At 40.1% G+C, this 22,733-nt stretch overlaps 1 non-coding gene across 1 annotated transcript; it reads left to right on the top strand.

Annotated features, from left to right (window-relative positions):
• The first annotated feature begins 3,757 nt into the window (after positions 1-3,757).
• LOC118911958 (U6 spliceosomal RNA) lies at positions 3,758-3,863 on the top strand. Its single transcript, XR_005024672.2, has one exon. It is a non-coding gene; the product is annotated as a U6 spliceosomal RNA (small nuclear RNA).
• The last annotated feature ends 18,870 nt before the right edge of the window (positions 3,864-22,733 follow it).

A 22,733-nucleotide genomic window follows, 5' to 3' on the forward strand; every position in this document is an offset into this window, starting at 1 on the left:
TTTTCCATATTGGGATGACAATAAATTAGCATTTTTGGTCTCTGTGTTTACAAATTCCCCTCCCATCTTCCCTCTTCTTTATAGGTCCATTTAGATAAGAAGATCTCTCCTGAAATCACTCCTGTCTTCTGAAACAGCTTTAGGAAGTCATTGCAGACATTAAATATTAAGTAAATGAACCCCAAATTAAAAAGGATTTATGTAGATTAGATGGAAAAACTCAAGGGAAACTAAAGCAAACCTCATAGGTCAAAAAGCCTGAGAAATTCCTTAAGCTATTCCCTTGCTTTCTTAGTGGACAAATTGGTAAATATAAACTGAGGCAAAGTTTGAGAGCTTGTTAGATTAAAAGAAGATTCAGAGACATAAAAAACATACCACCTTCAAAAGTAAAGAGAAATTCATTGCAGCAAGAGTCAATAAAATACATAGCCAAGAAAATGCCTTTTTTTCCCTTTTTTTTAATAGCTCAGTAGAATAATAGTGCTTGCCAATTGTGGGGGAGACATTTTGATGCCTGCTCAGGCTTGGGCTTTATTTAGATGGACTCCAATCCAATCCACTGTCAGCTGAATTATATGCACCATGGACTTCAAAGGCTTTGTGCTCAATGGGGATGTCCAGGATGGAGTGCTGTGAGAAATAAATGCTCGTGCTGCAGTGCAGTCTGCCAAGCTGCGGCGATCCCTTTTCAGTCACTGGAAAAATGCGGTGTGCAAATGGACGTCGTGCTGTGATAAGGGAAGTCCAAAAATATAGTTGCAACACAGTGAACAAACTTAATGGAGGCAAATATTTCACTTCCCTCGGACAGCTATGCTCCGCAGGTGTTTTTACTGATGGACATCGTTGTGTATGTGGATGTGTAAATATACATGCCTTGAAAATTCCTTTCTTACAGAGGTTTGTCAGAGTTAAAGTCACAGCAAAACTTTAAAGAGCTTGGTTGAAACTAAAATTTGCTCCAGGTATTTTCTTTAGCAATTGACCATGACTCCTGGGTAGGAGGAGGTTATCCAAGGGAACTATAATTACCTGTGCCTGCTTGCAGGGGGCAGTGAGTCCTCTAAAGTCTTCTGAGAGGAGGCATGTTGACAGATGAAGGATAAAAGCTGAATGGCTGCAGCTTTTCTTTACTCAGCCCAGTTCTCAAACTGTAACCTGCTTTAGAATCACCTGGAAGTCTCCTTAAAATAGATTCTCAGGACTCACTCCTAATATCCGAAGTTTCTGATTCCACAGGCCTATGCGGGCCCTGAGAACTTGCCTTTCAATGAAGTTGCCATGTCATGTTCCTGTGCTGGCCTGGGGACCCCCTTTGGGCACACTGATCTCTGCCCTCATCTAGTTTGGATGCTTCTGTGTATGTTGTAAAACAACTCCACCTTAAACAAGCAAGGTCCCCTTTCTCCATTTGCCCAACTTTACATATTTTGTTGATGTCAAAGAACATGAGGAGAAGTGCTAAATTATAGATGTTGCTCTTGAGCCAGTGGGGACATGGATTTCTTCATCTCCCCACTGCAGAAGGTTGGAAGGAGATAAAATTGCGATACTCATTGCACTGGTTTTATGAAGAAGACACTTTCATACAGTGTTATTGCCATTGTAGGGCTAAATATGAGATTCGGCAACAGAAGGATTGTTTTCCTTCTTTCACCAGCTATTCTCCAGGAACTTGGCCCTTAACATATAAAGTGGATCCTTGTTCCTGACTTTAAATCAAAATGTTCTTGGTGACATGACTTAAAACAATTATTTGGAGGAAAGATCCTTACTAGCAAGGAGGTGAGGCCTTCTGTGATGTTTCAGGGTAGCAACTTAGCAACTTTCCAATAAGGGAGTGGGTTTCAGGATAGAAATTAAGTCTAATGAGTGAACATTTTATTTTAGGAATAGACAATGTGGTTCCACATTAAAATATAGCAAAGTTATTAATAGAAAAAGAAGTGAGGATATAAAAAAATCATAGTTAGCTTCATTCTATAATTCTAGAAGTTGAATTTGGAGCAACAAAGTGCCACTTTTCAGGTGTCAGATTTGCAAAAATGAGCACACTTGATACACTATCGACTAGCATGGGTGCATTGAATGAGTGGGTGTTCCTCCCACTGCTGCTCAGGGGTGTGCTTTGGAACACCATTTTGGAGGCCATGTTGGTAATAATTTCAAAATTAGAAATGCACATGTTCTTTGGCTCAGAAACATCACTGCCATGAACTTGCAGAGATGATTGCAAAATTATGTACAAGGATGTCTATTGAAGTACTATTTGGAGTCACAGTTAAGGATTGATCAACTTAATTTTTGATAGAGCTAAATCATGAACACCAATTTAAAAGAAAAGAACATCATTATATTGTATGAGCTATATATTTCTTTTCTTTGTGCAACACCTGACACACAACTGTATGTGGAGATCCCTGGCCTTTGAACTCAGGCCCGCATTTACTATAGAAGCGGAAAATGCTGGAAACACTTTTTAAACTTCCCTTCGCTGTGGCGTAGGCATAGAGCTCAGATTCTTGTACTAAAAACGAATGTACTGAAAATGAAAATAAATGCCACACTTTAGAGTAGAAGCTTGTGATGTGAAGCAGGGATGCGGAGTCCATTCTGATGAGGGTGTTGATAGGCAGCAGCTCATTCTTCCCGCAGGGGCAGCAGAGGCAATGTTCATGGCTGAGGCATGAGGACAGCTATTGGGAAGTCAGCTGAGGGAGCAGCAACAGCCACGCCCAGAGGTGGTGTCTTCAGCAGAGCGGCTTGGCAATGAGGGTTCAGAACATTCCTCTGTGAGGGCTCCAGGGCTTCTCAGGCCATCTCAGTTCTGAAAGTATCCATTTTACCTCTTATAAATGTTCACCTGCTTCAATCAACGGATCTCTATTGCTTACAACTGGCAACTTTGATGTTGTTTTTCTGTACTCATTTAGCAAATCTCAAAGTTATACTTAATTTAAAGATGCAGAATGAATATAGTGTGGAGGCTATACCTTGATACATGGTTACAGTTTATGATGTACACCGTTGTATTGTGTCTTCTTTTTTTCCATATAGCAATGCATAATTGTATTTCAGTGTCCCAATCAAAGAATTCCAAGGTGTTTTATTCCTGTGTTTTAAACTCTTTGGACAACCTATAACACTGCATGAATGTTTTCTTTGGAAGCATTAGTGGATGTTTGCCGGAGCAGGGCTGTGGCGATGCCCCTCACGGTGCACTGAACAGCCTTGCCCATGGCCTGTTTATTTTCTGGTACTGCTGGAGGAAGTCTACCTGCAGGGTACCCTCTCACTCTGGCTGTTGCCTGAACAGTATTACCTACCAGGTGAGCTGTCTTCCCCACACTGTGCCTCCCCTCAAACAGTCAGACTCCTTGGTACTGGTTTCAGTCTGGCTGGAAAATATGACCCGAATGACATGGAAGATCACCATCACCTACTGAGTTTTCCTTAGATCTGCCACAAAGCCAGCTGCTATGGAGAGAAATACAATTTTTTGGACAACTTCTGGACAGTTGGGTGAATTTTGTGCCTAGAAAATAAAGCACAAGACCCAGGGAGGCTAACAATTACCAGTCTTGTGCTTTGTGGCAGCTACCGAGGGCTACATCCCCTTCACCTGTGCTATAAGGCAATTTGCACAGGGAAAGAGCCTGGGCTTTGCAGCCAGACCACCCTTGCGTTGAATCCTAATTTTGCCACATTTGGGTTTCTTGGTTTCAGAATTTCATCTGTAAAAAAAGGAAAAATAGTGCTCTCTTCAGCAGCACATATACTAAAATTGGAATGATACAGAGAAGATTAGCATGGCCCTGTGCAATGATGACACACAAATTCATAAAGCATTCCACATTTTTCTCCAGAGAAGTAATTCAGATAGCCAACAAGCACATGAAAAGATGCTCCACGTTGCTAATCATCAGGGAAATGCAAATTAAAACCACAGTGAGATATCACCTCACACCAGTTAGGATGGCCACCATCCAAAAGACAAACAATAACAAATGTTGGTGAGGATGTGGAGAAAGGGGAACCCTCCTACACTGCTGGTGGGAATGTCAATTAATTCAATCATTGTGGAAAGCAGTATGAGGTTCCTCAAAAAACTAAAAATAGAAATACCATTTGACCCAGGAATTCCACTCCAAGGAATTTATCCTAAGAATGCAGCAGCCCAGTTTGAAAAAGACAGATGCATCCCTATGTTTATCGCAGCACTATTTACAATAGCCAAGAATGGAAGCAACTTAAGTGTCCATCAGCAGGTGAATGGATAAAGAAGAGGTGGTACATATATACAATTCAGCCATAAGAAGAAAACAAATCCTACCATTTGCAACAACATGGATGGAGCTAGAGGGTGTTATGCTCAGTGAAATAAGCCAGTTAGAGAAAGACAAGCTTCAAATGATTTCACTCATCTGTGGAGTATAAGAACAAAGAAAAAAACTGAAGGAACAGAACAGCAGCAGACTCACAGAACCTAAGAATGGACTAACAGTTACCAAAGGGAAAGGAACTGGGGAGAATGGGTGGGAAGAGAGGGATAAGGGGGAAAACAGGGCATTACGATTAGCACACATAATGTAGCAGAGGGGTCACAGGGAAGGCAGTATAACACAGAGAAGACAAGTAGTGACTCTGCAGCATCTTACTACACTGACGGACAGTGACTGTAATGGGTATGTGGTGGGGACTTGATAATAGGGGTAGTGTAGTAACCATAAGGTTGCTCATGTAATTGTACATTGATACCAAAATTTAAAAGTTTGAAAAAAAAAGGAAAAATAATGCTTAGCTCATAGAATATGAACTTTGGAGATAATGTATGTAAAGCTCCTAACACAGATCCTAGAATATAGTAGATGTTCAGTAAAGAGTAGCTCTTTTTCACAGGACTAGTAGCTTCAAGAAAATCTCTAAAATTCCCAGAGTTAATAGGGAAATGTGCTCCAGAGGATAAAATTTTCTTTACAGAGCACAGCTACTGTATTTCATGTTTGATTACATAACAGATAATTTTTGGAGGCTTGGAAAAAAGAGTCATTGTATAGTCTAAATTTCCTACACCATTACTCTTAAATTTATCTGCAGTCACATTCCCAAATATATTAAAATTTTTAGAATTTTTCAAGATTTAAGCTTGACAATGTAAGTTATTCCCCCTTCCCCATCACAATCAAATTATTTTTCTTTTCAATCCTAATGTGAAATGACATACAGGGTCATATATACTTTTTTCCTCCAAACTTGTCTATTATTGAAATATTTTTGTAAAGCTTCAATAAACCTTTTATCAAGCCAATGAATAAAGCACTGTTTTTTGTGTGTTTTTTTTTACTTCTGTTCTTACAAGTATCTTACAAACTGGTTTGAGGTAGAGGGTAAAAGCCCATCTCACAGCTCCTGATGATGTGCCCAGCAGGCAAAATGCCACTGCTTCTTATTAAACAACCACGTCCTTGAGTGGCAATTAATCCAGGTCATCATGGGACTATGGAAATCTGCCATCTTTAGAATTTGTGGATTACAACTGGAGATTGTATGGCCATGTATTTAAACCTAAGCAGGAATCAATTCAGAAGATGTTAGCTTCAGATTCTGCAGAGAGGGTCTGTTGGTGTGGCTGTGTGTTCTGTGAGTGGTGGCAGAATCCTGTTAGAAGGGTGTTAAACAATTTTCTCAGCTTCGTAAGGAGTGTTGCTGCTTTGGGGCTCTAGCGTGCAACTGAATTGAGTAATTGATGTCTTCTTGTAACTTACAAAAAAGCTTTTCCAACTCTTAAATTGCCTATTTAAGAATGTGTATCACCCATTCCAGAGCAACCAGAACCCAGAAAATCTGTATTAGTTTCTTAAGACATTGAATCTTTTATGTTAAAAAACCAAAACGAAACACTGTACATTAAAATCTCCACTCAGTTAAAAATCAAAAATTTATTTTAAAAAGTATAAAATTTTAAAATATCTCCCTCTCTTCTCCATCTCCTATCTGTCTTCCAGGTCTTGCTGTATGTAACCCACCCTCATAAATAACCACTATATTTCTTTATACAAACAAATACACATTCATATTCTTATTTTCCCTTCATTTTAACACAATAGGTAGCACACTTTACATACTTTTCTGAACCTTAATTTTTTTCATTGAACGTATCTTGGAGATTTTCTTACAACATCACATACATTACATATTTCCTGTGTTAGTCTGGGTCCTCTGAGAAGCAGATACTAGGACAGAACAAACATGAAATGCCTGCAAGAGAAAGTGGGACATAGGGGTGGTTGGGAGAGTTGTTGGGCCACAGTAACAATACAGGTCTGACTGAGTGAAGGAGAGCAAGAGAAAGCTGGATGATGAGGCTTAGGCTATGATCCAGTATGGCAGGACTGTTGGGGACCCCGTGGCCAGAGTCAGCTGTCAGAGGGGTCCCAGGTCTGGCAGGAATGGGCCTGCCTCAGTGTCACTGCTGTGCTAAGTCACTAGCTGGAGGCGGCCAGGGATAGCATGGACCCTAGGAAATACCAAAATGGTTTTCAAGTGCAGCAGCTGGGGCTTCAGTCAGTTGCATCTGCCCTGAGTCTGCAAGCACTTTTATATTAGGTGCCCACTTTTTCTTAGAAACCTTCCATCACATGTTGCTGTCCAGACGTGGGTCATACTGTTTTCTCTACCTGCAAAGGAAGCTGGGAAGTTGTGGAATCGTGCTATTTGGAACTGAGGATGTGATGTCACAAAAAATATCAGGGTACCGTTAGCTAGGAACACAAAATCAATTGGTATCATTGACTGCTGCACATTCAGTAAGTTTGCTGGGTGAACTAATGAAGGCTTTAAGGGCCTGGCGTTAGAGCTCCACAGGAACTTCACGGCTCCTCCTCGGAATACTGCCCCCTTTCGTTACCTGCCACTTCAGTCTGCATATTTCCTCTGGTGAGGGAGAGAGGGGGGAGAATAAAACAGAACAAAAGCAAAACAAACAGCCCCCTCCCCCAGCACACTAAGAATAATAACTTACACTGGTTTAAAGCTTTAGATTTCCCAAAGCATTTTCACACTCGTCTCGAATCAATTTCTACAATCTAGGTTTTCACCTTAGAGACCTTCCATTGCTGTTTCCAGGAATCTAGTGTTTCTTGTTTGCATTGATAAATTTAGGCAATAAATAGGATGGGATAGACTTGAATTCGGACTCTGAAGAGTAGTATGTAGACTTAGCCTCGTGCCAGTCACTTTCCTACTTGAAACTCTCTTCCAGCCACACTGACTTCTTCCTATTTTGAGGGAGTATGCACATGGTGTACCCCCTGCTAGGAATGGTCTTTTGGGCACCTTGGGCCCAGTCCCCCACACTAACAACAAAGAAGTTTCTAGTCACCAGCTGGATATCCTGCAATGCACCTCAATTCCTGTTCTATCCACCTGGGGAAAGCATCCGACTCCACAGGTGGTAGGCTCACCACCACAGGACTGCCCACCTCCACTGCAGACGCTGGTCACGAGCCCAGGTCGTCACTTGTGCTTCTGACCAGCCGGCTATAGTCTGGAGGTTCTAGTAACCCCTGTCTTGGGTTCAAATAATTCTCTAGAGTGGCTCACAAAATTCAGAGAAACATTTTACTTACTAGATCACTAGTTTATCATAAAGGGATGTAACTCAGGAACAGCTGGTTGTAAGACATATAGAGGCAAAGGGACGGAGGAAGGGTGAGGAGCCCCCATGCACACTCCAGGTTCACCACTCTTTCTGCACCTCCACGCATTCGCCCATCTGGAAACCCTCTGAACCCCGTTCTTTTGGTTTTTTTATGGAGGCTTCATTACATGGTCACACCTGATTAAATCGTTGGCCATTGGAGACTGATTCGACCCCCAGCCCCTCTCACCTCCCCTGAGTTAAGGTTTAGGAGACTGAGGGTCCCAGCCCTCTAATCCCGCGGTCGTCTCAGGGGCTTTCCGGGAGCCCCTCGTTCACAGAGCGAGAGGCGCTCTCATCTTTCTCGGCACTCTTACCTCTCTTCTGCCTTACCGCTCTTTTGTTCACTTGCTCTCCCAGAAAGGAGCCTGGTGCCTCGTACAGACTTAGTAAACATTTTTTGACAAAGAAGGAAGATAATTGTCCTATTTTTGCATAAGAAGGCTGAGATTCAGAGATACTTTCACCCAAGTTTCCACATCTAGCTAAAGGCAAACTCCTGTTAAATTTAGGCAGTAGTATTTGGTATGAGGAGCATAAACTTTGAGGTAATACTCCCCAGGTTTGATTCCTAGCTTTACCCTTTATTTGCTGCATGTCCTTGAATAAGTTAGCTTTTCTAAGCCTCAGTTTCCTTCTCCTTAACATGGAAATAATGATAGTACCCCCTCACTAGGATCTTGTGATACATAAGTACTGGCATGCATCCAACTGCTCAGGAGACATGAGTCACTGAGTGTGCCGCCTCTGCGGGCCAGTCTCCTCCAGGGTGGGCCGGTCCTCTCGGACCGGGAGCTCTGTGTCTTCGTGTTGCTGGTGGTAGCAGGGGTAGGAGAAAGGTGTTAGGGTAGGAGGGTAGGAGGTAGTTAAGGGGTTGTAGTGGAAGCTGACTTGAAGCAGGAACATGTGTAAATGCATCAATTGCTGAGTTCCACTGGACCAAGAACTAAGTTTCATTCGACTACAAACCCTGAGCAGGCAGACACCTTGGCTGGTTATTTAAACCCACTGCAAGTGCGGACCACATAAGGCTAGACCAGGTTTGGGGTGGTTTCCACCTTGAAAGTGCCTGTAATAACCAGTCAACTCTATTCAGACTGAGGCCACTTTTCCAGGTGAGAGTGTCCCTGCACAGGCAGGTTGGATATTTGCAAGTACTCCTAGCAAGGAGATGCCACACTTGCCTGAAAAATGTCAGGAACTCTTGGCAAGATGTCAGTTATTTCCACCAAGCTGCGTCTGATTTCTCTATCACCTGCCTGGGTTTTGTAGACCAGGCTAACCTGCTGAAGATCTCTGGGCGATTTTTTATTATGGAGTTCGGCTTTAATAGGTAGTTTCTCATCTGACTATTGGATACTAGTGTTATTGAGAGAAACAGGGCAGTATTTGCGACTCATCTCTAGTGCAGCAGCAATTCTGAGATGCACTTGCAGGTCGGTGACATTGATTTCTATGAATTGTTTTATTCTTGTCACAATCGATCCATCAGCCAGTGGCCACCTCATTCTTGGATGCGACTTTATCATGTTTCCATCTTCTCACTTCTCTCCAGCCCCTCCAGCTTGTCAGGGAGAAACAGGTTACCTTGGAGACAGGACGTTTGGAAAATGTATGAAACCACTAGCTCTGATTCAGTTATTATATGTCTTATGTGATTCTCTACTCTTAATTTAAAAATGCTGTAGAAAGAGAGGTAATAGATTTCAAAATGGAGGATTTTTTTTTTTAGACAAGGAGGTATGTATGTGCAAGGAAGTTTAAAAAGTCTTTTTTTCCCCATTTCTTAAAAATAAAAAAGTGAACAATTGCTTTGGTTGCCCTGAAGATCTGTTTTAGTGCCAAGAAGAGAGAAAAACCCTGTCAAGTTTATTTTCAGCCCAAACAGTTCAAGAAAGTGAGTTTATAATGGGACAGAAGCCAAAGTGAATTTTGACTATTTTACTCTACTATTTTGAATACCTAATATGCCACAACTTTTCTCTTTAACTGGACCAAAGATAATTTTTTAAAAATTGAAAAATCATTAAAAAGCATTTGTTTTATCACTTTAGCTTCCGTGTGTGGAAATTCACGCATAGGGCTTTGCTGTGTATGTATGAAGCACGTGTGCACGTTCCCTCTGCAGACAGAGGTCACACTGGGCACACTTTCAGCCTCACAGGCTTTCCTCTTTGTCCTCTCCTTCTCAAGGTGACTTTTTTTTTCTACTACTTGTGCATTAACAACTAACCAGTGGCCATTTTCTAGAATTAGGGACTTTTCAGAGTCAAATTCTTTGGAACCATAAATATCAGACAGTGGCTGTGTTCCAAGAATCTCCTGGCATGATACAAGGAGGGCCAAGCTTCCTATTACAGGCAGTGTTGTTTATACAGTCCAGGGAATGCCTAAGTTAACTCTGCTTCTTCAAGGGGTTTGACCCTGCAGGCTGTAAACTATTAGCCACAATGTTCCTTGAACAACAAGGAGTAGGCACAGATCTCATTAGGGAGCGTTGGCTTTAATTCTTGTCATTGAGTCTGCAACTGACCCTATTCAGTACTTCAAATCAAGGTCATTAACAGCCTAGGGTGAAGGGCCTGTGCCTTGATCTCCTTAAATAAGTGACTTGAGCTTAAATGCAGAGCCATGGGAACTTCCTTGCCTACCTTTTTAATGGATATATATATACTATATAGTGGAAACTGAAGTCCTACAATTTTCTCTATAGTCTGCCTTTTTGTTCATGCCAAAGGCATTTAATCTGTTTTCAAAATTACTTTTATAGTGACAAAAAAAAAAAGACTGCATCACAAGGAGGAATTCAGTTCCATCCAGTGAGTTAAGGTGGTATACTTTCTGCACAGACTTTACTGTTTCCCACACTTACAGGGAGAGAGAGGGGGCTCTCCTCTTCAGGGAATACAGTGTGTGTCTGGAAGGCACTGCACCGGGCATTTGACAAACCTCCCCCAACTTAGGCTTCACAGAACACTTTCAGTTAAATTTGTATCTACCCATTTTACAGATGGTTAAACAGAGCCCTGGAATAGTTAATTTGTACAAGTTGAAAGAAGCTAGATTTAAGTCTACTTAAGCCCATAGCTAAGCTCTTTCTATTAAAAAACACTTGCCTGCCACAATTAGGGTGCAGGACTGTCTGTCTCCAAAGACCACGCCCATCTTGCTTCCCTTCCTCTTGCCCCCTTTCTCCTTCCCTTTCCCTTTCCTTCTTGGTCTCTACTTTGTTAACCAAATATGTCAAGCTATTGAATGATTTAAAAAAATGATATATCAGATATCCATGTACAGCCCTGAGCCAGAGTTTATAAATGTTAATATTTTCCCATATTTCTTTTAGATTTTAAAAATAATCAAAATACAATATATTTCATTAAAGGCACCTCATCTCATTGCTTTCTCATCTTCCTAAGAAGTGAACATTATCGTGAAGTTAGTATGTATTTCCTCTAGTCCATTTTTATACATATGTATTCATACAAAAATGACATATTTTTGCAATGCTTAGTATTATTTTGTGAGATTTAAAATTTTGCATGGTGATGCTATACAGCATATATCCTTTAAAAAAATATCAATATTGTTATTTAGAGATTTTTCCATGTAAGTGCAGTTTAGTTCATTTATAAATATACAACAATTATGTAAGTAAACAATATATAAATATTTAATTATATATCCATTCCTGCATTGATGGCCATTAAGATTGTTTACAGTATTTCCCCATTATAAATGGTATACTAATGAATACATGATTCCTTATTCTCCTGTTCAAGTTGCTCTAAGATAGAGACCTCAAAGTGGATTTGCTGGATCGTTGGGAATGCATATCTTTAACTTTACTAGATACTGCTAAATGGCAGATACTATGAATATATTTGTAACTTGGTATTACAAATAGCAGATATTTCCAAGTATTGTTTTGATATAAATAGCATACACTAGCAAAGTATGAGCAGTTGCATGTGCCTGTATTCTAAGAAATCATTAGCATTATCACACTTCTTAATTGAAGCATATCTTCGGGATATGAAATAGAATTTTATGTATTTAAATGTGTGTTTCTTTGAACATAAATAAGGTTTTAAGCTTTAACATCTTTTCATAAACATGGTATCTTTCCTCCTATGTGACTTACCTGTTCATGCATTTTACTAATTTTTTCTTAATTTTTTATCTTTTTCTTATTTATTTATAGAAGTCCTTTAAATAATTTGGACATCGATCTTTCATAGGGGTTACATAATGGAAATGTCTTCTGCTTATGTTTTCGCTTTGTTCATGATGTCATTTGTCGTATAGAAATTTTTAATTTCAGTATAGTCAAACTTATCAAAATAGTGTTTTGGCTTTTTTGGTTTTTTTTTTAAGATAAAATTCTTAACTCCAATTTTATAAAACTATCTTTTTTTTTTTTTTGTAGATAATTATTTTTTATTGAAGGGTAGTTGACATACAGTATTACATTACATTAGTTTCAGGTGTACAACATAGTGATTCAACATTTATATACATGACAATTCTAGGTACCAGCTATCACCATACCAAGCTGTTACAATATCTTGACTATATTCATTACATCCCGGTTACTTATTATTTTACCATTGGAAGTGTATACTTTTTTTTGTGTGTGTGTGAGGGCATCTCTCATATTTATTGATCAAATGGTTGTCAACAACAATAAAATTCTGTATAGGGGAGTCAATGCTCAATGCACAATCATTAATCCACCCCAAGCCTAATTTTCTTCAATCTCCAATCTTCTGAGGCATAGCAAACAAGTTCTTACATGGAGAACAATTCTTACATAGTGAATAAGTTCTTACATGGTGAACAGTACAAGGGCAGCCATCACAGAAACCTTCGGTTTTGCTCATGCATTATGAACTATAAACAGTCAGTTCAAATATGAATACTCATTTGGTTTTTATACTTGATTTATATGTGGATACCACATTTCTCTCTTTATTATTATTATTTTTAATAAAATGCTGAAGTGGTAGGTAGATACAAGATAAAGGTAGAAAACATAGTTTAGTGTTGTAAGAGAGCAAATGTAGATGATCAGGTGTGTGCCTGTAGACTATGTGTTAATCCAAGCTAGACAAGGGCAGTAAAACATCCATGTATGCAGAAGATTTCTCTCAGAACAGGGGGGGTGAGGTTCTAAGCCTCACCTCTGTTGATCCCCAATTTCTCACCTGATGACCCCCCTGCGACTGTGCCTGTCTTAGGTTGTTCCTCCCTTGAGGAATCTTACCCGTCTCTGGCTAACCAGTCATCTTCCGGGGCCATACAGGGAAATGTAAAGTTGGTAAGTGGGAGAGAAGCCTTATTGTTTGAAATGGTTAGCTTTTTATTTCTTTGCATATTTATGCCCTGTAGCTTCTATGCACAGCATTTGTCTTGAGGTATCTTTACCACTTGGAAGAATTATGATACTCGGTAAATTTGATATGAGGCATGAATTCTATTTAAGGGTTGTAATTAGGAAGCAAGAAGAAAAGCTATAGAAGTAGCAGGCGGCAGAAAACATGGGAAGATTGATTATTTCTTTGACGTATCTTCTTGCAGAGTAACTTCAGTATGTATAGGTTTTAGCTACTACTTAAATTGTGCACACACATTAACATAATAGGAGTATAGTTACATAACCAAAGCATAACTGCCATCTCCAGTGAAACCAAGAAAACCAGTTAGGCACCTTAGGCATTTGTGAAAACTTATCTATGATATGGTGGATATTGTCCAACTGAACTTGGACAGTCTGAGAGAAATCAGACAAATTAAAACAACCCAATCCTGGGGAATGTTCACAACCCTTATGTTCTTTTAACAGTAAATGGTCTGTAGTTGTAAGATTTTGGAGCGCTACAATTTGCACTTCTCCTAATTCTTGATTGAGTTCCAACAGTATAGATCCAGTCCAATTTGTTGTTTTACTGTATGCACAGGCCAGCTTAGATATCTCCTTCCTCATTCCCATGGCAAGTCCAGGAACTGGTGGGATGAGTGCATTTACAGCTGTAGCAGTGCGTGGATCTTTGTTGGGGTTTTTTGATGATCATCTTCTGGCATGAGTCTTCCCGAGAGTGCTGATGTTGGAAGTTCTTTTTCATATCATATCTTAGTTCATTTTCGGGGTAGCCCAATTAGGTTTTGATCTTCTTTATAAACACAAACAGACCCTTTGCCTACACTTTTATATGCCCTTCATACTCTTGTGAAGAACTCACTGGATGTTACCACACAGGAACTGCCCTTTTTTTTTTGGTATCGCTAATCTACACTTACATGATGAATATTATGTTTACTAGGCTCTCCCCTATACCAGGTCCCCCCTATAAACCCCTTTACAGTCACTGTCCATCAGCATAGCAAAATGTTGTAGAATCACTACTTGCCTTCTCTGTGTTGTACAGCCCTCCCTTTTCTCCTACCCCCCCATGCATGCTAATCTTAATACCCCACTACTTCTCCCCCCCCTTATCCCTCCCTAACCACCCATCCTCCCCAGTCCCTTTCCCTTTGGTACCTGTTAGTCCATTCTTGAGTTCTGTGATTCTGCTGTTGTTTTGTTACTTCAGTTTTTCCTTTGTTCTTATATTCCACAGATAAGTGAAATCATTTGGTATTTCTCTCTCTCCACTTGGCTTGTTTCACTGAGCATAATACCCTCCAGCTCCATCCATGTTGCTGCAAATGGTTGGATTTGCCCTTTTCTTATGGCTGAGTAGTATTCCATTGTGTATATGTACCACATCTTCTTTATCCATTCATCTATCGATGGACATTTAGGTTGCTTCCAATTCTTGGCTATTGTAAATAGTGCTGTGATAAGCATAGGGGTGCACTGATCTTTCTCAATCTTGATTGCTGCATTCTTAGGGTAAATTCCTAGGAGTGGAATTCCTGGGTCAAATGGTAAGTCTGTTTTGAGCATTTTGATGTACCTCCATACTGCTTTCCACAATGGTTGAACTGACTTACATTCCCACCAGCAGTGTAGGAGGGTTCCCCTTTTTCCACAGCCTCGCCAACATTTGTTGTTGTTTGTCTTTTGGATGGCAGCCATCCTTACTGGTGTGAGGTGATACCTCATTGTAGTTTTAATTTGCATTTCTCTGATAATTAGCAATGTGGAGCATCTTTTCATGTGTCTGTTGGCCATCTGTATTTCTTTTTTGGAGAACTGTCTGTTCAGTTCCTCTGCCCATTTTTTAATTGGGTTATTTGTTTTCTGTTTGTTGAGATGTGTGAACTCTTTATATATTCTGGACGTCAAGCCTTTATCAGATGTGTCAATTTCAAATATATTCTCCCATACTGTAGGGTTCCTTTTTGTTCTATTCATGGTGTCCTTTGCTGTACAGAAGCTTTTCAGCTTAATATAGTCCCACTTATTCATTTTTGCTGTTGTTTTCCTTCCCCGGGGAGACATGTTCAAGAAGAGGTCACTCATGTTTATGTCTAAGAGGTTTTTGCCTATGTTTTCTTCCAAGAGTTTAATGGTTTCATGACTTACATTCAGGTCTTTGATCCATTTTGAGTTTACTTTTGTATATGGGGTTAGACAATGGTCCAGTTTCATTCTCCTACATGTAGCTGTCCAGTTTTGCCAGCACCATCTGTTAAAGAGACTGTCATTTCGCCATTGTATGTCCATGGCTCCTTTATCAAATATTAATTCACCATATATGTCTGGGTTAATGTCTGGATTCTCTAGTCTGTTCCATTGGTCTGTGGCTCTGCTCTTGTGCCAGTACCAAATTGTCTTGATTACTATGGCTTTATAGTAGAGCTTGAAGATGGGGAGTGAGATCTCCCCTACTTTATTCTTCTTTCTCAGGATTGCTTTGGCTATTCGGGGTCTTTGGTGTTTCCATATGAATTTTTGAATTATTTGTTCCAGTTCATTGAAGAATGTTGCTGGTAGTTTCATAGGGATTGCATCAAATCTGTATATTGCTTTGGGCAGGATGGCCATTTTGACGATATTAATTCTTCCTAGCCACGAGCATGGGATGAGTTTCCATCTGTTAGTGTCCCCTTTAATTTCTCTAAAGAGTGACTTGTAGTTTTCAGAGTATAAGTCTTTCACTTCCTTGGTTAGGTTTATTCCTAGGTATTTTATTTTTTTTGATGCAATTGTGAATGGAGTTGTTTTCCTGATTTCTCTTTCTGTTGGTTCATTGTTAGTGTATAGGAAAGCCACAGATTTCGGTGTGTTGATTTTGTATCCTGCAACTTTGCTGTATTCCGATATCAGTTCTAGTAGTTTTGTGGTGGAGTCTTTAGGGTTTTTTATGTACAGTATCATGTCATCTGCAAATAGTGACAGTTTAACTTCTTCCTTACCAATCTGGATTCCTTGTATTTCTTTGTTTTGTCTGATTGCCGTGGCTAGGACCTCCAGTACTATGTTAAATAACAGTGGAGAGAGTGGGCATCCCTGTCTAGTTCCTGATATCAGAGGAAATGCTTTCAGCTTCTCGCTGTTCAATATAATGTTGGCTGTGGGTTTATCATAGATGGCCCTTATTATGTTGAGGTACTTGCCCTCTATTCCCATTTTGCTGAGAGTTTTTATCATGAATGGATGTTGAACTTTGTCAAATGCTTTTTCAGCTTCTATGGAGATGATCACGTGGTTTTTGTCTTTCTTTTTGTTGATGTGGTGGATGATGTTGATGGACTTTCGAATGTTGTACCATCCTTGCATCCCTGGGATGAATCCCACTTGGTCATGGTGTATGATCCTTTTGATGTATTTTTGATTTCGGTTTGCTAATATTTTGTTGAGTATTTTTGCATCTACGTTCATCAGGGATATTGGTCTGTAGTTTTCTTTTTTGTGGGGTCTTTGCCTGGTTTTGGTATTAGGGTGATGTTAGCTTCATAGAATGAGTTTGGGAGTATCCCCTCCTCCTCTATTTTTTGGAAAACTCTCAGGAGAATGGGTATTATGTCTTCTCTGTATGTCTGATAAAATTCCGAGGTAAATCCATCTGGCCCGGGGGTTTTGTTCTTTGGTAGTTTTTTGATTACCGCTTCAATTTCGTTGCTGGTAATTGGTCTGTTTAGATTTTCTGTTTCTTTCTGGGTCAGTCTTGGAAGGTTGTATTTTTCTAGGAAGTTGTCCATTTCTCTTAGGTTTCCCAGCTTGTTAGCATATAGGTTTTCATAGTATTCTCTAAAATTCTTTGTATTTCTGTGGGGTCCATCATGATTTTTCCTTTCTCGTTTCTGATACTGTTGATTTGTGTTGACTCTCTTTTCTTCTTAATAAGTCTGGCTAGAGGCTTATCTATTTTGTTTATTTTCTCAAAGAACCAGCTCTTGGTTTCATTGATTTTTGCTGTTGTTTTATTCTTCTCAATTTTGTTTATTTCTTCTCTGATCTTTATTATGTCCCTCCTTCTGCTGACCTTATGCCTCATTTGTTCTTCTTTTTCCAATTTCGATAATTGTGACATTAGACTATTCATTTGGGATCATTCTTCCTTCTTTAAATATGCTTGGATTGCTATATACTTTCCTCTTAAGACTGCTTTTGCTGCGTCCCACAGAAGTTGGGGCTTAGTGTTGTTGTTGTCATTTGTTTCCATATATTGCTGGATCTCCATTTTGATTTGGTTATTGATCCATTGATTATTTAGGAGCGTGTTGTTAAGCCTCCATGTGTTTGTGAGCCTCTTTGCTTTCTTTGTACAGTTTATTTCTAGTTTTATGCCTTTGTGGTCTGAAAAGTTGGTTGGTAGGATTTCAATCTTTTGGAATTTTCTGTGGCTCTTTTTGTGGCCTAGTATGTGGTCTATTCTGGAGAATGTTCCATGTGCACTTGAGAAGAATGTATATCCTGTTGCTTTTGGATGTAAAGTTCTATAGATGTCTATTAGGTCCATCTGCTCTACTGTGTTGTTCAGTGCTTCCGTGTCCTTACTTATTTTCTGTCTGGTGGATCTGTCCTATGGAGTGAGTGTTGTGTTGAAGTCTCCTAGAATGAATGCATTGCAGTCTATTTCCCCCTTTAGTTCTGTTAGTGTTTGTTTCACATATGCTGGTTCTCCTGTGTTGGGTGCACATATATTTAGAATGGTTATATCCTCTTGTTGGACTGAGCCGTTTATCATTACTTAGTGTCCTTCTTTAACTCTTGTTACTTTCTTTGTTTTGAAGTCTATTTTGTCTGATATTAGTACTGCAACCCCTGCTTTCTTCTCGCTGTTGTTTGCTTGAAATATGTTTTTCCATCCCTTGACTTTTAGTCTGTACATGTCTTTGGGTTTGAGGTGAGTTTCTTGTAAGCAGCATATAGATGGGTCTTGCTTTTTTATCCATTCTATTACTGTGTGTCTTTTGATTGGTGCATTCAGCCCATTAACATTTAGGGTGACTATTGAAAGATATGTACTTATTGCCATTGCAGGCTTTAAATTCGTGGTTACCAAAGGTTCAAGGTTAGCCTCGTTAGTATCTTACTGCCTAACTTAGCTCGCTTATTGAGCTGTTATATACACTGTCTGGAGATTCTTTTCTTCTCTCCCTTCTTATTCCTCCTCCTTGATTCTTCATATGTTGGGTGTTTTGTGCTGTGCTTTTTCTAGGAGTACTGCCATCTAGAGCAGTCCCTGTAAGATGTTCTGTAGAGGTGGTTTGTGGGAAGCAAATTCCCTCAGCTTTTGTTTGTCTGGGAATTGTTTAATCCCACCATCATATTTGAATGATAGTCGTGCTGGATACAGTATCCTTGGTTCAAGGCCCTTCTGTTTCATTGTATTAAATATATCATGCCATTCTCTTCTGGCCTGTAGGGTTTCTGTCGAGAAGTCTGATGTTAGCCTGATGGGTTTTCCTTTATTGGTTACCTTTTTCTCTCTAGCTGCCTTTAAAACTCTTTCTTTGTCCTTGATCTTTGCCATTTTAATTACTATGTGTCTTGGTGTTGTCCTCCTTGGATCCTTTCTGTTGGGAGTTCTGTGTATTTCCATGGTCTGTTTGATTATTTCCTCCCCCAATTTGGGGAAATTTTCAGCAATTATTTCTTCTAAGATACTTTCCATCTCTTTTCCTCTCTCGTCTTCTTCTGGAACCCCTATAATACAGATATTGTTCCTTTTGGATTGGTCACACAGTTCTCTTAACATTGTTTCATTCCTGGAGATCCTTTTATCTCCCTCTCTGTCAGCTTCTATGCATTCCTGTTCTCCGGTTTCAATTCCATCAATGGCCTCTTGCATCCTATCCATTCTGCTTATAAACTCCTCCAAAGTTTGTTTTATTTCTGCGATCTCCTTTCTGGCATCTGTGATCTCCCTCCGGACTTCATCCCATTTCTCTTGCGTATTTCTCTGCATCTCTGTCAGCATGTTTATGATTCTTATTTTGAATTCTTTGTCAGGAAGACTGGTTAGTTCTGTCTCCTTCTCTGGTGTTGTCTCTGTGATCTTTGTCTGCCTGTAACTTTGCCTTTTCATGGTGGTAGGAATAGTTTGCAGAGCTGGGACGAGTGACGGCTGGAATAACTTCCCTTCTTGTTGGTTTGTGGCCCTCCTCTCTTGGGAGAACAGCGACCTCTAGTGGCTTGTGCTGGGCAGCTGCGCGCAGACAGGGTTTCTGCTTCCTGCCCGGCTGCTATGGAGTTAATCTCCGCTGTTGCTGTGGGCGTGGCCTGGCTCAGGCAGCTGCTCCAAAATGGTGGAGTCGTGTTGGAGCAGGAGCGGCCGGGAGGCTATTTATCTCTGTAAGGGGCCTCCGTGCTCCGTGCATCCCAGGGGATTCGGGTGCCCAGAGATCCCCGGATTCCCTACCTCTGGATTAAGTGTCCCGCCCTGCCCCTTTAAGACTTCCAAAAAGCACCCGCCAAAAGAATACAACGACCACACACAGACAAAAAATTTAAATTTAAAAAAAAAAATTTTTTTTTTAATTAAAAAAAAAAGGTTGTCTCTCGTTTTTCTTTATTCTCCAGTGCCAGCCTCAGGCATCTGCTCACCAGTCTTGCTGCCCTGTTTCCCTAGTATTGGGGGCCCTATCCCTTTAAGACTTCCAAAAAGCGCTCGCCAAAACAAAACAGCAAAAAAAAAAAAAAAAAAAGGAAAAAAGGAAAAAAATGGTCGCTCGCTTTTCTGATGTCCTCCGGCGCCCGGCCTCCGGTGCCCGCTCACTGTTCTTGCTGCCCTGTTTTCCTAGTATCCAGGGCCCTGCACTCTGGCCTGGATGGCTGGGGCTGGGTGTTCGGCAGTCCTGGGCTCCGTCTCCCTCCCGCTCTGCCTGCTCTTCTCCCGCCGGGAGCTGGGGGGAGGGGCGCTCGGGTCCCACCGGGCCGGGGCTTGTATCTTACCCCCTTCACGAGGCGCTGGGTTCTCTCAGGTGCGGATGTGGTCTGGATATTGTCCTGTGTCCTCTGGTCTTTATTCTAGGAAGGGTTGTCTTTGTTATATTTTCATAGATATATGTTGTTTTGGGAGGAGATTTCCGCTGCTCTACTCACGCCGCCATCTTCTGCCCCCCTGTATAAAACTATCTTAATATTTTCTTTTAAAATTAAACACTTTTTTCTTATCTAGGCCTTTAATCATTTTAAAACTCATTTTTTTTTATAGAGTCAGATCAGGTTCTGACTTTTATTCTACATGACTAGCCCTCAGTTCCAGCACATGGCATTGAAATATTAATTTTTTTCATATGAATTTGTATTGCCTTCTCTCTCCTATGTGAAGAAGGCTGCTATTCCTCACAACTCCAGGAGGCACCATACATCATGTTGTTTATGAATGGCACAATCTTAGAGCATATGACTTGTAATGTAAATGGTGTTCCCTGGAGCTGTGCAATGTGGTAGACCTGTACAAATCTCCACTATCTGTGTTTGTGTATCAGTTTCCTCAGGCCAACACAAATTACTACAACTGTGTGGCCTAAAAGAACAGAAATTGTACTCTATCAGTTCTGGGGGTGAGAAGTCCTAAATCAAGATGTTGGCAGGGCCATGCCCTCTCTAAAGGTTCTGGCAGAGGAGGATGCCTCTTTACCTCTGCATAGCTTTTGGTGGTTGCCAGCAGTCTTGGCATTGCTTGGCTTGTAGATATGTCACTCCATTCTCTGCGTGACATGCCATCTCCTTCAGTTGTCTCCAGTCTTTGCATGACCTACTGACAAGGATGCCAGTCACTGGATTAGAGCCCAGCCTAGTCCAGTATAATCAACCTTATCGTAACTATTTACCTATTAAACTATTTCCAAATAAGTTTACATTCTGAGGTTCTGGATGGTTCTGAATTTTGCAGGGGCACTATTCAACCCAGTCCAGTTTGTTTGGGTACAGTTTCTTTCTGTGCTGTTTGCCTATTTGTTTATATCTGTGCCAAATTCACCTTAACAAATTGTGTTGGCTCAATGGTAAGTCTTTTCACATGGTAGAATGAGTCCTAGTCTATCTCTAATCTTATTCTTCTTCAAAGTTTTCTTGGCTTTTCTGTGTTCTTCAGAAACAATGGTTTTTGGTTGAACTTCGAGATTAATTTGGGAAGAACTGACATGTTTATGATAACATATATAAATAGCTCCATTTACTTAGGTCTATCTTCTTGGCCTTTTATATGATTTTTAAATTTTCTCCATACATGTTTCCCACATATTTGTTAACTTTTTCCCCTATATACATAATGATTATTGTTTCTTTCATGAATGGAATACTTCTTATTGTTATTTTCCTACTTGGCTATTATTGACATTCAGAAACACAGTTGTTATTTGTGTATTTATCTTGTATCTAGTATCATTGCTAAATTCCCTTATTAGTTCTAACCACTTAGCTCTACAGTCCCTCTGATTTTTGCAGTGGCTGGGACCTCCGGGAAAGTTTTGGATAGAAACAGTAACATCAAGCATTATTTCCTTGCCTATAATACATTTTTCCAATAATATTTTACTGCCCAGAGGTTTTATGTTATCACAGTGATGATTCATAACCAAGTGTTTATGTTGTTTATCTCTAAGTTTCTGCCTCTCACAACACTTCACAACTATCTTCAATTTACAGACTCAGTTACATCTAATTAATCCTCCACAACCAAGTTCAGAAATATATTATAGGGCCCCTTTCTAACATTCAGTGAATTGAGAATTAAATGCCCTGAACTTGTGGTGAAAGCTTCTGATCTTCACTTAGCTATTCTTCTAAAACCTTTTCTTTCCTGAGAAATGAAACTGCTAAGAACCGATCCTTTCCTGAGACCTCTCATTTGGGCCTGGTGGTCTGTTCATCTTTGGCAATTCCCCTTCTTAGGGAATGGATTAAAGATACAGACCTGCTTCACGTCAAAATCATTTTCTGCAACCTGGATGCTGTTACCCATGCCACCTATCTGACTACACAGTTCCCCAATGACTAGACTAGTAATTATCAGCTTTATTTTTTCTTCATCTTTAACATACCAGAGGGTTAAGAACAGTGAATCACTATGATAATAAATAGCTACTGATGAATAACTACTGGCAAGGAGGTGGGTGTACCAAAATCTCTGGAGAACTAAGAATAGCCTGATGAAAGGCCCCCAGGTAATTCTGACATGTCTCCTCCTTCTCCCCCACTTTAGGGATCACTGACCTTGGGGAATTTATATCCTAGTTTTACTCACCGAGTCAGAGTTCTTGAATAGCAGAACTTACTCAGATAGAGCTGAGTACTCTGGGCCTCTTTAGATGCTGTGCCTGGTAATGCTGATCACTTCCCTTTCCCCTCACCAAGCTTATTCCCAAGGCAGCCCATTTCCTCTTGGATCTTTTGAAACATTGAAGGTCTTACAGCCAAACTTCTGTAGGTGTTGGTGACAGCTGAGAAATAACTTGAAAGGCTCTATTTAGGAAAAAGAAAAGCATTAAAAATAATGATCTGTAGTTACAAATGCAGCATTACAAATAATGAAGAATTAGTTTGAATGGGCAAAAGTCTTACTTAATCCTTAATCAACTCCTCATAATTGTATTACTGTATATGAAGAGCAACAGCTACTTTGAAAATCAA

The sequence above is a fragment of the Manis pentadactyla genome, chromosome 11, assembly GCF_030020395.1.
Source record: "Manis pentadactyla isolate mManPen7 chromosome 11, mManPen7.hap1, whole genome shotgun sequence".
Lineage (NCBI taxonomy): Eukaryota > Metazoa > Chordata > Mammalia > Pholidota > Manidae > Manis > Manis pentadactyla.